Genomic DNA, 6,189 nt, shown 5'->3' with positions numbered 1-6,189 from the left:
TTGGCTGGAGGGTCACACCCAGAGAGTCGTGGTGGATGGGACGGTTTCGACCTGGAAGGGTGTGGGAAGTTGGGTCCCACAGGGTTCGGTCCTTGGACCGATACTCTTTAATGTCTTCATCAGTGACTTGGACGAGGGAGTGAAATGTACTCTGTCCAAGTTTGCAGATGACACAAAGCTATGGGGAGAAGTGGACACGCCGGAGGGCAGGGAACAGCTGCAAGCAGATCTGGACAGGTTGGACAAGTGGGCAGAAAACAACAGAATGCAGTTCAACAAGGAGAAATGCAAAGTGCTGCACCTAGGGAGGAAAAATGTCCAGCACACCTACAGCCTAGGGAATGACCTGCTGGGTGGCACGGAAGTGGAAAGGGATCTTGGAGTCCTAGTGGACTCCAAGATGAACATGAGTCGGCAGTGTGACGAAGCCATCAGAAAAGCCAATGGCACTTTATCGTGCATCAGCAGATGCATGACGAATAGGTCCAAGGAGGTGATACTTCCCCTCTATCGGGCGCTGGTCAGACCGCAGTTGGTGTACTGCGTGCAATTCTGGGCGCCGCACTTCAAGAGGGATGCGGATAACCTGGAGAGGGTCCAGAGAAGGGCCACTCGTATGGTTAAGGGCTTGCAGGCCAAGCCCTACGAGGAGAGACTAGAGAAACTGGATCTATTCAGCCTTTGCAAGAGAAGGTTGAGAGGCGACCTTGTGGCTGGCTATAAGTTCATCACGGGGGCACAGAAGGGAATTGGTGAGGTTTTATTCACCAAGGCGCCCCCGGGGGTTACAAGAAATAATGGCCATAAGCTAGCAGAGAGCAGATTTAGATTGGACATTAGGAAGAACTTCTTCACAGTTAGAGTGGCCAGGGTCTGGAACGGGCTCCCAAGGGAGGTGGTGCTCTCCCCTACCCTTCCCTGCCGATGCAGGGGTTCGGACTCGATGAGGTCCCTTCCTACCCTAACATCTGTGAATCTGTAAAGTGGGTTCCATAGATTCATAATATAACAAATAGGGATATGTTCCAAGACCTCAACTGTACTGACCCCCAGACCCATTTCTACTACTTTTACAAGACAATATTGGTACTCACTGACAGCAGACGGTATACACAAAGACAGGGTGGTGGTGAACATTACCATAATGAGATTGGTAACTACAGAAATACGTGTTGCAGACAACGAGTGAGGAGCATGGATCCACACAGGAGACTGTATTTTGGTGCACATCACTCCCACAGAGCAGCTGACTGCAGGCTTCCACCACACCAGTCGCATAAGAGTGAATTTACCTTGCATATAATGAATTTTTGGTATAAAAAGGGTCATTATATAAGAGTGGATTTGCACATACAGAACCCGCATAAAGTGAGGGAAACCTGTATTTGTTCAGTTCACGCAGCCCTAGCTTCAGGCATTCTCTTTCAGTGAAAGCCAACCTTGGACAAATGTGCTGATGAGAACTGTGTGTGTGTCCCTTAAAAAAACAGGCAGTTGCTCGCCCAGGAAAAAACAAGCTCTAGGCCTGGTAGACCAGGGTGGCAGTTTGAGAGCCTGGGACAAGCTCCAGGACCCTTCCCTGGTGCTAAAAATGCTGATGGGAACTTACAAGGACCGGTTAATACAACCTAGCTGAATAAGATGTACAGTAGTGCCGATTAAGTGCAGTCTTCCTCACCACTGACACTTTTTCAAGTCATGGTGGGTCATAACATTGCATACGCAAAATCCCTCTGTCATGATTTACCACCCAGTAGAATTTTGGACCTTGACTATTGGGCTTTTCCCGGTTGAATCCAGAACTGATTTGGGCCTTGAAACGAAAAAAAGTTTCTGCTACGTATAAGTAGATGCCAAAGTGCTGTTCAAAAGTATGTTTATGGAGTACCTGTGCTAAAACTTGCAGCAGTTTCAAAAAAAGGTAGCATGAAGCAATCCTGAGTAAGTTAAAGGCACTGGTTCTCTGCAAAAGCCATGCTTAATTTCAAGGTTATTGTTTTCAAATTTGCTCCCTTCTATGTGTTCAGGGAAAGCATGGTCTGACAGTAAGGAGAGGGGGGAAGGGGCTATCAGGAAAAAGCTGAGGGGAAGCAGAGAGCAAAGGGCTACTTGACCCCCCAGATTAATTTTCCCTGCTGTAGCAGTGGGAAGGGGACAAATTCAAGGCAAATCTCCAATAATTAGATTCTGTACTTGGAAAGTTATAACAAATCGATGCATTTTCTATATATATAATTTAATTATGGGGAGGTCATCTTATCTTTAGAGTCGTTTTCTATTTGAGTAAATACGGTAATTTTAAAATCTATTTGCCGTTTAGGGCAAAGGAAAAGTGGATAATTACAATCTTGTACTACAGTTCTTTGTGTTTAGAATATCTACTTCACAACAGTTTTTGAGCAGGAAAGTGAACTAAAAAGGAAATCATCTTAGTCTGTCCTTTAATGTTCTGAGGCAATGACATGCTACGGAGAAAAAGCTTTATGATATAAACAGATCTGAATGTATCATGATAAAAACATTGAAAAATGAGCTTGGAACTTTTTTCTTGTTGAAAGTTTTTTCTGCACTTTCAGATATAGCTGACTTGGATCTGAGGAGATTTCTTGAGATCTGGAAACACCTTTAAAGCATTTGCCAAGTGAAAATTGTATTTCTTGGGTCAACACCAGCACATTATACATGCACCCTATTGGTCACAGGGCTTGAAGTAGTTAAGTACATCAGGATGGGGATTTTTTTGAGCTTGGCAGTTATTTTTAAAAAATATTTTCCCAGTGTGGCAATTAACTCATTTTTGGCAAGAAAAGCACGAGGGGGGGACAAAGCTGGAAACAGATTTACAGGAAAACTAGGTGAAAGAGGTGGGAAAAGATAAGCATAGGCGAACAAAAACAGAGAGCAGCACATATGAATGGATGGCCCTCTGAGCTGTTGTTATTTTTTAAGAAAAATGTTTTCAAATACAGGTCAGATGCAGGTGAGGGAGAAGAGGAAGCCAGGGAGAGAAAATAGACCAGAAGAAGGAATGAGGAATAGTGAAATGAATATTACATGTTGCACATAGCATTTAGATGTATGTATCACACTTTCTTGATCTTACTTTGTAGAACCCTGGAGAATACCCAAATCCGTGTTAGAATAAATTCTAACTATAACTGTAACAAAATCTGACTGTAACTGATTTTGTTGGGAATCGTGAATGCATAGCTGAACAGATCTGGAGCAGTGTAGGGAGATGGTAATAGCAATATGTTGAATAAGAAAGTTGAGTCAAATTGTTGTTTAATACTAGACATATAACTAGATTGGTAGAACTTTTTTATAATTGCAAGAGGCGGTGGCATGTTTATTTTGCTTCTTTCCCTTTCCCCCTCTAAACCTGATTTGAATTTTAGGGGTATAGCATGATTTATTCTTTCAGATAAATTGTTCTGTAGTATGTGATAGAGCCTTAGATAGCTTTCTTTATTACTGTTACTCCTTTTTAACCAAATTCAGAACATTTGATATATTTGGGTGGCAATGCTAACAAGTTGTGCAGTTGTCATTGTAGATCTGGAACATGATCAGTAAAATTATGATGTTAAGTCATCCTTTAGACAGACCTCATCTTTTGAAGCTGTTAATCTTATCACTAAGAACAATCTGTCAAGAGAAGTGTGGGACAAACCAAATAATTCAGCGACATCAGTGCAATCTGTCACAAGACAGCTGTCATTTTGGACAGCTTCTGGTTTTGACCTTTATCATAGGTTTGGAGTGATTTATAAAGTGCTCCTATCTTCACTTTATATGAAAGAGTTTTTGCTTTTTATATTTTAAAGAAAAAACTCCTTTAAAGGGTATTGGACTTTTATATATAATATCCATTAGTACCTGTAAATATCTGATTAACATCACTTCTGGTAAAATAGGAACATAAAGCTTTATAACTTTCAATAGATGGCAGCCAGTAACTAGCGCTAAAGTAATATCCCAAAATGGTCTGTTTTGGGTGCTAAAATTAGGCATGTAAACTCTGATCTGCACAGTTGATATAGGCCTTACAGATCTGTACAGATTTTATTGAAAGAGATGATGATATGAAGAAGTAAACTATTGTTCAGGGAAGTCTGCCTGAAACTTAATATGCCACTATTCTGGTATCCTCCTTCTCCATTGTCCATAGTGAAGATAATATGCCATAATGTGCTTTGAAGACAATTCTTCAAATACTAATCTTTACGTTATTTGCTTTAATTAATTTATGCTTAATTTAACTTTTTTCTCTCTGTGACATTTGTGATGATACCATTGTGGTTTTGAAATAATGAGAGCTAAGTAACATGTTTCCTTGTAGCTTGCAGTATCTTGTTTGATGAATCAGGAATATATCTTAGCTGTTAATATATGAGGAGACGTGTGGAGTCATAAGTCCTTGATGCTGTTGGTTACAAAATATTGTTGACACAGATGTAATTTCTACCAAGTTAGATGGAATTGGTCATGTGGAAATGTTCCTTTTAAGTGCATAATACAGTCCTAATTGATGTTAGTGGAAGGTCCTTTGATAAATAGGGTGGGCCTTCATAAATGATTGAGTTTTTGGGGGGTAACTTTGAACAGTTGTTGCTCTGCTTTTGAAGGCTGTTTGGTAGAATAGTGTAGAACACTATTTTGTCACACCGCTGTTTAATAGAAGTATGAGGCTACAAGAAATCACAGCTGGCTTTTCTCAGCTGAAAGGATACATGGTGTGCATCTACATGTGCGTATTAATGCACAACAATAAACTTGGGCATATATCGCACTGGAATTTGTTGCTCTCGGGCACCACATTCATACATCCGCCTGAGACTGCGGCACTTATTGCTGGGTCGGAGCAGCCCTGCTTAGCAGGGGACTTGGAGACTTAGCCTGCTTCACTGCTTCGAGGATGGTTCACTGCAACTACACATGCATTGCTGTGCATGAAAAAACTGTTTACAAGTACTAACCTGGTATGCAGTTCATTAGTTTCCTGTGGCCTAGTAGTGCCGCAGGTGTAAATGTCAGGATGTTTATTGTGGAGCTACTTAGGCAACTTTGCAGTAAACATTTCATGTAGATGCACTTGTGCTGCGTGCACCCCTGGGGGATGTTTTGGGGGTATGTGCCCCCCTGAATTTGTGCATGGGGCTCAGGCGAATGCGGGCTGCCCCCTGCAGATTCCGGGCTCTGTGCTCTCCTGCCTTTGCTCTGGGAGTCACGTGCTGGCTGTGTGTACCCTGCCCATCCAGCAGCAGTGGTGGCGGTGAGTTGTGCCTCCCGCTGTCAGACAAGCAGGGGATGTGCAGCCAGCACGTGGATCCCCGGGCAAAGGCAGCAGTGCGGAGAGCCCACAGTGGGCAACCCACACCAACCCGAGTTCCACTTTGGTTAGAAGTGTTCCTGCCCTTAAAAATGGTGGCAATGGTGCTTGACCTAAAGCTCATTTGATGAGCCACCCATGGCTCCATCCCGTTCCCGACCCCCTGGGGTCCCATTCACCGCCCTGACTGGGCAGTGCCCCCAGGCCCTCCTCCAGCCCCTCCCTCACCACGAGTGCTTCAATCTGCCCCCTACACCCTTTCCCTCCCCCACATCCCTTCCCCTCCACAGACTTACCTGCAGGGTGCTACTCTCCTCACTATCCAGCTGCATTCCTGTAAATTGGCTATCTGCCTGGTGAATAATTGGCTATCGGTATTGGTCAAGAAAATCTTTATCGGTGCACCCCACTCATAGTGTATTAGACATGGTACCTAGGCTCAGTGAAATAATTTTCTGAAAGGGTATAAAGTAAATAAAATAGGAGGCTAGAATAACAAATATAGCATTATTTGTAAGAACAGAAGATAATAAAATTATTGGTCACTGTTACACTTTTTCTTTCTAGTTGTAGGAGACAGCAGTTTGGCAGAACCAACTACTTGCTCCTCTCTCAGTTAGAGTAAAGCCAGTTAGTCAAAATACACTTTAATGTTAAATGCTAAGAATTTTTAAACTAACTTTTAAAATCCTAATTTAAATGTTAAGGGTTTTAGGAAATGAAGCAAGTTAGTTGTAAACGCATTTGAAATATGTAACACAACTTCATAAGGAGGGCTTTTTTCCTTCCAGTACAACTAAGCATTTTGGTGGTATTTGTATTTAGATAAAGGAAGAGATAAGATTTTGGATAGGGAA

The 6,189-nt window shown here is 42.4% G+C and overlaps 1 protein-coding gene across 3 annotated transcripts in view; it reads left to right on the top strand.

Moving 5' to 3' along the window:
• HBP1 (HMG-box transcription factor 1) overlaps positions 1 to 6,189 on the top strand; it is a 26,083-nt gene that overhangs the window by 3,473 nt on the left and 16,421 nt on the right. The window contains exon 1 of one of the 3 annotated variants that reach the window (XM_025207382.1): positions 2,784 to 3,076. The exons of the other annotated variants lie outside the window; for them this stretch is intronic. The gene's annotated coding sequence lies outside the window, so the exon portion shown is untranslated. Of the gene's footprint in view, positions 1 to 2,783; positions 3,077 to 6,189 lie in introns of those variants that run through there. 3 annotated transcript variants of the gene reach the window in all.

This window comes from Alligator sinensis, unplaced genomic scaffold (genome assembly GCF_000455745.1).
Source record: "Alligator sinensis unplaced genomic scaffold, ASM45574v1 scaffold100_1, whole genome shotgun sequence".
Lineage (NCBI taxonomy): Eukaryota > Metazoa > Chordata > Crocodylia > Alligatoridae > Alligator > Alligator sinensis.
The sequence above is the reverse complement of the archived record's forward strand: the minus strand, read 5'-3'. Positions and strand labels throughout refer to the sequence as shown.